General features: G+C 34.4%; 1 long non-coding RNA gene across 1 annotated transcript; it reads left to right on the top strand.

Moving 5' to 3' along the window:
* LOC128548423 (uncharacterized) lies at window positions 1-1,225 on the top strand. Its single transcript, XR_008367031.1, has 2 exons — window positions 1-86; window positions 640-1,225. It is a non-coding gene; the product is annotated as an uncharacterized LOC128548423 (long non-coding RNA).
* The last annotated feature ends 5,859 nt before the right edge of the window (window positions 1,226-7,084 follow it).

Genomic DNA, 7,084 nt, shown 5'->3' with positions numbered 1-7,084 from the left:
ATTATCAGGGGTGGTATAGTACGTCATCAACAGGTGCGCGCAACACTTCCCGATGCGGCTTTTTTGTGTCAAAACATCTCGATACGGTGAGTAAACTTGCGATTATTTCATTGGTAACGAATAGATTTGGAAATGACATATAGTCTAAAGTACCCGCATGTGTCTCTAGTTTATCACTGACGTTTGCATTTTTCAAGAAAGTCTTACGTTTAAGAGAACATTCGAGCACAATGCACTTCATGGAAACACTTCCCCATTCACCACACCATATCATATCGCATAAAAAGAGTTTTCATGCATTTCTAATGACTACATGCCCTGACGGGTGTTCTTTTATGACAAACAGAGGTCAGTGACACCTTAATTAATTATTGGAATCTATAGTTTCAAAGAAATCAGTAATATAAAATTTCGCCTTCCCGGTTCACCAGGTAAAACGATGCACTTCCCGGCTCACCGCCCGTGTGGCATCGTGTTTGACTTAATTATATGTAGCCTTTCAATTTATTTTGACGCATGGTACTTCGGTTGCCATACCAGCAAAACTAGTATTTAGCAATGAACGTTTATGTCAGAAAAACAGTGCTTAAATTACCTTCAAGGGCTATATTATGACAGAAATTACTCTTTCTTTTTCAGATCACAACAGAAACACCCGAGATATTCTGTTTATCAGAATTAAATTATGAAGCCGAACACTTGGGGTTCAGCATTATGATATCCGTAGACAGATGAACATAAACTGCATATAATAATTCACGTCAAAAAATCAGAATTGTAGAAAGAACAATACCCGCTTGTGGATGTTTGAGAAAAAGTCAGAAATGAAGACCACAAAAGTAGTCGTTGTTCGAGGTTCACTCACTGATAATATGTGCAGACACCGTTTAAAACAGCTCACTGTTACGTGTGACCACTACCGCACAATATTTAGCCATGAACAGCTTTTGTAGACGGAATTTAATGTGATTCTGCGTGACTTCAAACAATTGTGATTTTTTATTGAAACATTTTTTGTTTTGTCTGTCTGTGTTGAAGTCACAGAGTCTTGTCAGTGCCTCTCCTTTCTTCTAAATAACATTTGACAGATTTTGATGAAAGGCAACAGCAGTATTAAACTTTGTATGAAATGTAGTTGACACTAATGCTCATAATGGGTAAAACACAACAATATAAATATTCTTGTTATCTCTATGTTTCGGTCAATAAACGTTCACAGATTATACTACATTGCCACTTTATCAATTTTTGTGTTTTTTTAATGAAATTTCTGAGTTATAATTAGTGTAGTTGCGCAAAATGGTTTCAAGAGTTATTATATTATTCTGATTTTTGTTGATTATGAAGTATAGGCAGTGCATCTCCACTTCAACCTTTTTATAATTGTCATAATTACAAAAACATGTACATGGTGTATATCATGGCAATAATTGGTTTTAACGGTAATTTATCAATAACATTCAGAGCTTTCTTTTTCGTGTAATTCCTTCCTCTATAGATGTTGACATATTCTTTGACATTTTTTCCACAGAAAGCTGCTGTCGCCTATTCAGAATGTGGATGAAAACAAACGGCCATTTAAAATAAAACACCTTAAATAACCATGTTGTTCAGGGTATTGTGCGTTTAAGAATATGTGATAATATACAAAATGTATTACCAATAGTCTTTTATAGTTTTTCTTTAACACTAAAATTACCACAGAAGTTTTGTAATTATTTTAGGGTTCCCTGTCGTGTCTGAATATTTCCATTTGTTGAGAATATGTGACATAGAGATGTACACTACTTCTTGATCGAAGAAAATTAAAGCATACAATGTGGAACGCATTTGTCTGATATGCGATCTTAATGAAACTTAAGGTGAATTTCATTTTTGTAAATGCTTAGTTATAAAGAATTACGTCCAAAGTTAACGAAACGTTATCATTATACTCGCATAAGTGTGTATAAAACTAAGAATTGCTATAATCAAGTAATAAATCAACTTTCGTCGATGATGTGTGAATATATAGAGGATAATTGTTGGTTTCGGTGTAATATCACGTTATAATTTCACCGAGTGGGCACCAGAAGTGATATTTTCACGAGTGGCACAGCCACGAGTGAAAATAACAACTTTTGGTGTTCGCGAGTGAAATTACCGTGATATTACATCGATACCAACAATTTTTCTGTTTATTTTATGTCTAAAACTCTACTTTTGTTGTGTTTATTTCAATAAAATGTCGAAATTTGCGGGAAATTTTATCAGGAAGCATCGCAAAGATGACGTCATTTTAAAGACGTCATCGTCATATTGTTTCCGGCTTTCAGTACGCTCGGTAAACTTTTTGACATTAATCCGGGTATCAGATTTGATAATTTTCACTGAGTGGCCAGTGAGTTTATCAGGATATAATTCACCGTTATATTTCGATAAACCACCGAAAAACATAAAATAAATAACATTAGCTGATAAAAAGGAAAATGTTGCTATGTCTTGAAAGTGTATGTGCCTATGTGTATGTCACAACGGCTTCCACTGTGTAAGGGTTTAAATAAAAAATCAGTAAAATTTCCTATTTTAAATAATGTGTTATACAACAACATTTTCAACAACTAAACAGTTTAAGAAAAGTAAAATAATTTACATTGCAAGTAAAACTGTTCTACTATTGTTCAAGCTCACTTCGAGTTTTAACATGTAATTTTGTGCACTAAGATTTGCAAGCAAAATCTGAACATTAGTCAAATGTTAAATCCTGAACCGCTTTCTAGTGTAGATTCAATCGATGTCCCATTCTACTACGTGGTAATTATAATTCGGTTGCAGTCACTCTTGTTCTTTCCCTGCGCACATCTAAAACTCCTTAATAAGAACATTTCGTTGGCGCGATACAGTAATTTCTCATTTTCCCTAGCAATTGTGATGATCACGTGGCCCTGAAACGTTAAACAAAATTAAATAGTAGCATATCATTAAAAACTGAACTGCACTGGTGCGACTTTTTACCTTTAAAAATATATTAAAATGTTGCTCCTTTAAAGAAACAGCACGTGATAATAATTTAACTATATAATTTTGCTTTACTTAGCATATTATCAATGCGTATTCTTATTTGTCTCATCGAGTCTTGCCTTGAACTCAAGTTCGGATTCAAAGCCATCATACTCGACCATTTTCGATGACACGCCGTAGAGTTATCATGAAAAAATAATTAGATTAACAAGTTAACTAATGGTTTCCAAAATACTTTTTTATTTATATTATGTGTTGAAGAGCCTATCTAACTATAACCCTTATTAAGGTTTATCTGCTGTAACATTATTGAAATTAAATCAGTTATTTATATCCATACCTTCAAACAGCAACCGACATAGTCGTGTACGGAGACCTAGTTGAGCGTTGAAATCCTTGTCTGGGGTAATTCCATTAGAGGATGTTCTCCACTTCTCAAATGTTATGTCGTACAGCTTTTGGAAAACATAATACGTGAATTATGTTTTGCATGCCGATCACTCAGCAATCCTTTTTAACATATATTGACAATTCCATTGATGCAGACTAGAAGTTTTGTTTCCTATTTCATCTTTCATGTACCTAAAATAACAAATATAAGGACATGATAGAACATATATCATACATATGCATATTTATAGTATACAACATATGTTCAAGATATGCCTCGTTCTTTCAATATTATCTTCAAATGCTTAAAGAAGTTTACAGACCATCTAGTGCAAGCACTCTAACAATTACTTATTCGAATTAATAGATCTTGCAGGCAAGCGTGGCCGCATTTACATGAGCACCAGCCCGATGTTAGTCATGCTGGAAATTGGTGAGCCGGGAAGGACATCAATTCAGTTGGTGAACCGGGAAGGCGAAGTTTTATTTTATTGATTTCTTTGAAACTATAGACTCCAATAATTAATTAAGGTATCACTGACCTCTGTTTGTCATAAAAGAACACCCGTCAGGGCATTTAGTCATTTAGTCATTAGAAATACATGAAAACTCTTTTTATGCGATATAATATGGTGTGATGAATGGGGAAGTGTTTTCATGAAGTGCATTGTGCTCGAATGTTCTCCTAAACGTAAGACTTTCTTGAAAAATGCAAACGTCAGTGATAAACCAGAGACACATGCGGGTACTTTAGGCTATATGTCATTTCCAAATCTATTCGTTACCAATGAAATAATCGCAAGTTTACTCACCGAATCGAGATGTTTTGACACAAAAAAGCCGCATCGGGAAGTGTTGCACGCACCTGTTGATGACGTACTATACCACCCCTGATTATAAATGTCTTTAAGCTGGTAAAATGTCTTTAAGCTGGTAAACTGTAGTGTCTCGGAAGGAAGCCTGCTGGGTTTTTAAATACATTGTACTGTACTTTTTAAGATGAATTTCAGCATTTCAAACTCAGATTTTAAAACTGCGCTTCTCGAAGTAGATGTAAAAGGTAAGTATATACAAATGTATTGTATTTTAAAGTTTGATCAATCTTTGTTTGAAATGATATCAAAATATTTTGATAGATACAGTCATGTATATGTCCCACTATTGTACTGTAATTAACAGAGAATTGTCTGTGTGATCATTGTTTGCACACTGAAGTAAATTAAACAGATGACTTTAGACTTATTTTCATTAATAAAAATCTGCTGAAAATTTAATACATATATTAATTATTTTAAAAGGTGACAAATATATCGAGGGCTGAGCGCGAAACTGTTGTAACTGTATATGAATAAAGAACAAGATACAACAGTTTCGCGCTCAGCCCATGATATATATTTTTTAAATAATTAACATTGTGTTCTTTCCGTTTTATTAGAAAAAGGTGTTGAATACCACTGGCACCAGATCAGAAAGAAAATGCCTCCGTACGTGTTATACCCTACCCCTAGGTATTCTATAAGAACCATGGTCATGAACGGGAAAATATACTAACCCGTTTCAATCGCGCATTTCATACCTAAAACACGCAGTGCGGTAAATGTGTACTATGGATATCAAACAAGTGGTAATTTATCTTCCATTGAGTACCGGTCGCATTTCTTCAATACATCTTATCTTAGAAAAACAACGCGTAGTTTATAGTAATTTCAACGTAACACAAAAAACTTGCTTGAACTTCCCTGGTGAAGTTCCGTTCTAGATTAAAAAACCATTCTGATTGGCTGTTGTGAAAATGTATGTCAATCGTCACTTTACTACACGTGTTCGCTAAAATGTGAAAATGCAGCATTAATGTGCAAAATGAATAAAATAAACAGAACAGATGCAGACTAATGTACGATTTCAAATTAAATATCGTATACAAGATGACTTTCATTCATCATTTCGAGTTTTAGTGTAAAATTGTGATTTTTTTTAAATTCTGTTTTTGTTTGTTTACGTTTCGCCAAACATGTGCACACTGTTGTGACCTCTAGACCGGATGTTCATTAGGGAAGGTCAAGCAAGTTTTTTCTGTAACGTTGACGAAAGCATAAAATATGTTGATAATCTCAGCAATATGGAATATTGAGACAATGTGACTGGTGCACGATGGAAGATAAATTATCGCTTGTTCAATATGCTACATACCCATTCACCGAACTGCGCGTTTAAGTTGAGAAATGTACGATCGAAACGGGTTAGTATAATTTCCCGTTCACGACCATGGTTCTTATAGAATACCTAGGGGTAGGGTATAACACGTACGGAGGCATTTTCTTTCTGATCTGGTGCCAGTGTTGAATACCACTAGGTAGTGAATATTCAAAAAAAGAAAGACTACTGTACATTACAGACATTTACCGATACGATGGATAATTGAATATTTGTTGAAACAAGCGTTGTTTAAGAGTTTTTGCTCTCTGATATAAATATCTGCAATAGATGAAAATATTTTACTCATTTTAGTTCTTTGTCAAACAACTGATATGAATAACAGAGCAGTTAAAAATGCTTTTCAAACTGTAGAACTGAGTCGGGCATAGTATATCGGTATAATATCGCTGATTTACATCTTGTAACATTTTCTAATCTCAGCGTAGAAAGCGGAATTGACGCCAGACATCCTGTGACGTTACAAAGAAGCACATAACGTAAAGTTCCGTTTATTTTTATGATTTATTGTATAATAAGGCATTCCAGGCACGTGTCCAGGTGGGGGCCAGGGGGCCCCCCCCCCCCCCCCCCCCCAGCTGGCTGGCTAGTTACGAATTTTATTACTATGGGCCCTTCAATTTACAAATTTATACACCAGCGCAGTTGGCTTGATTTGACAGCAATACACAGGCTAAAGAGCCATAAAACCGTGTCCGGTAGTGGAAATTAGCCCCAGGCATGTCACAGGTAAAAGTTTATTTGTACATGCTTCATTGATCGTTTGCGGAACGTTGCCCGATACATGAGGTTGTAATTGTATTGATTTAGAGATTGCGTTGTAATTTTACAATTATGAATTTGAAACTATTGTCTCAAGTTTACTCTTTTGGGTCCAAAAAACTTACTTAAAAACTTTTATGTATTTAAAAGTAGTTTCTTAGTAAATCTTACAAAACGCATCTAAAACTTGTTATTTATGAGGGGTAACCATCATGATTCGTATTGTTCATCATCTGGTTTACCATCTGAACTCTGAACCGTTGTAAATCGGTCGATAAACTACTAGAAGACAAATTTTTACTTTCGTTCTCCTGCTAAACTTCAAGTTAATATTTCATGATGACGTCATAAAATTTAGTACTAGAACTTTAACATATTAATACGCTAATCATTATTTTGGATAAAGCGTAATCGAACTATAGTACGTGTAAATTTTCAAAAGAAATTAAAAACGTTTTAATAACGGTATGAAATTACAGTACCTGTTTTTCATAAAGCCACATCAAATGTGAAATTCACAGCTTTGCAATGGCAAAAGGGCCAGTGCATCTGATAGTATCATTCTTGAAGCGCTATTTGTAGAACATCGAGATGCATATACAGTGTTTATCTAGATCTATATATTATACATGTTGTTATTCGTTGTCATTAAAAGGTTAATGACAGACTCGTCTATTGATACACATGATACCGGTAAGTAAAAACTTTAAGAACACAC

This window comes from Mercenaria mercenaria, chromosome 2 (assembly GCF_021730395.1).
Source record: "Mercenaria mercenaria strain notata chromosome 2, MADL_Memer_1, whole genome shotgun sequence".
Lineage (NCBI taxonomy): Eukaryota > Metazoa > Mollusca > Bivalvia > Venerida > Veneridae > Mercenaria > Mercenaria mercenaria.
This window is presented reverse-complemented; position numbering and strand designations above follow the sequence as displayed.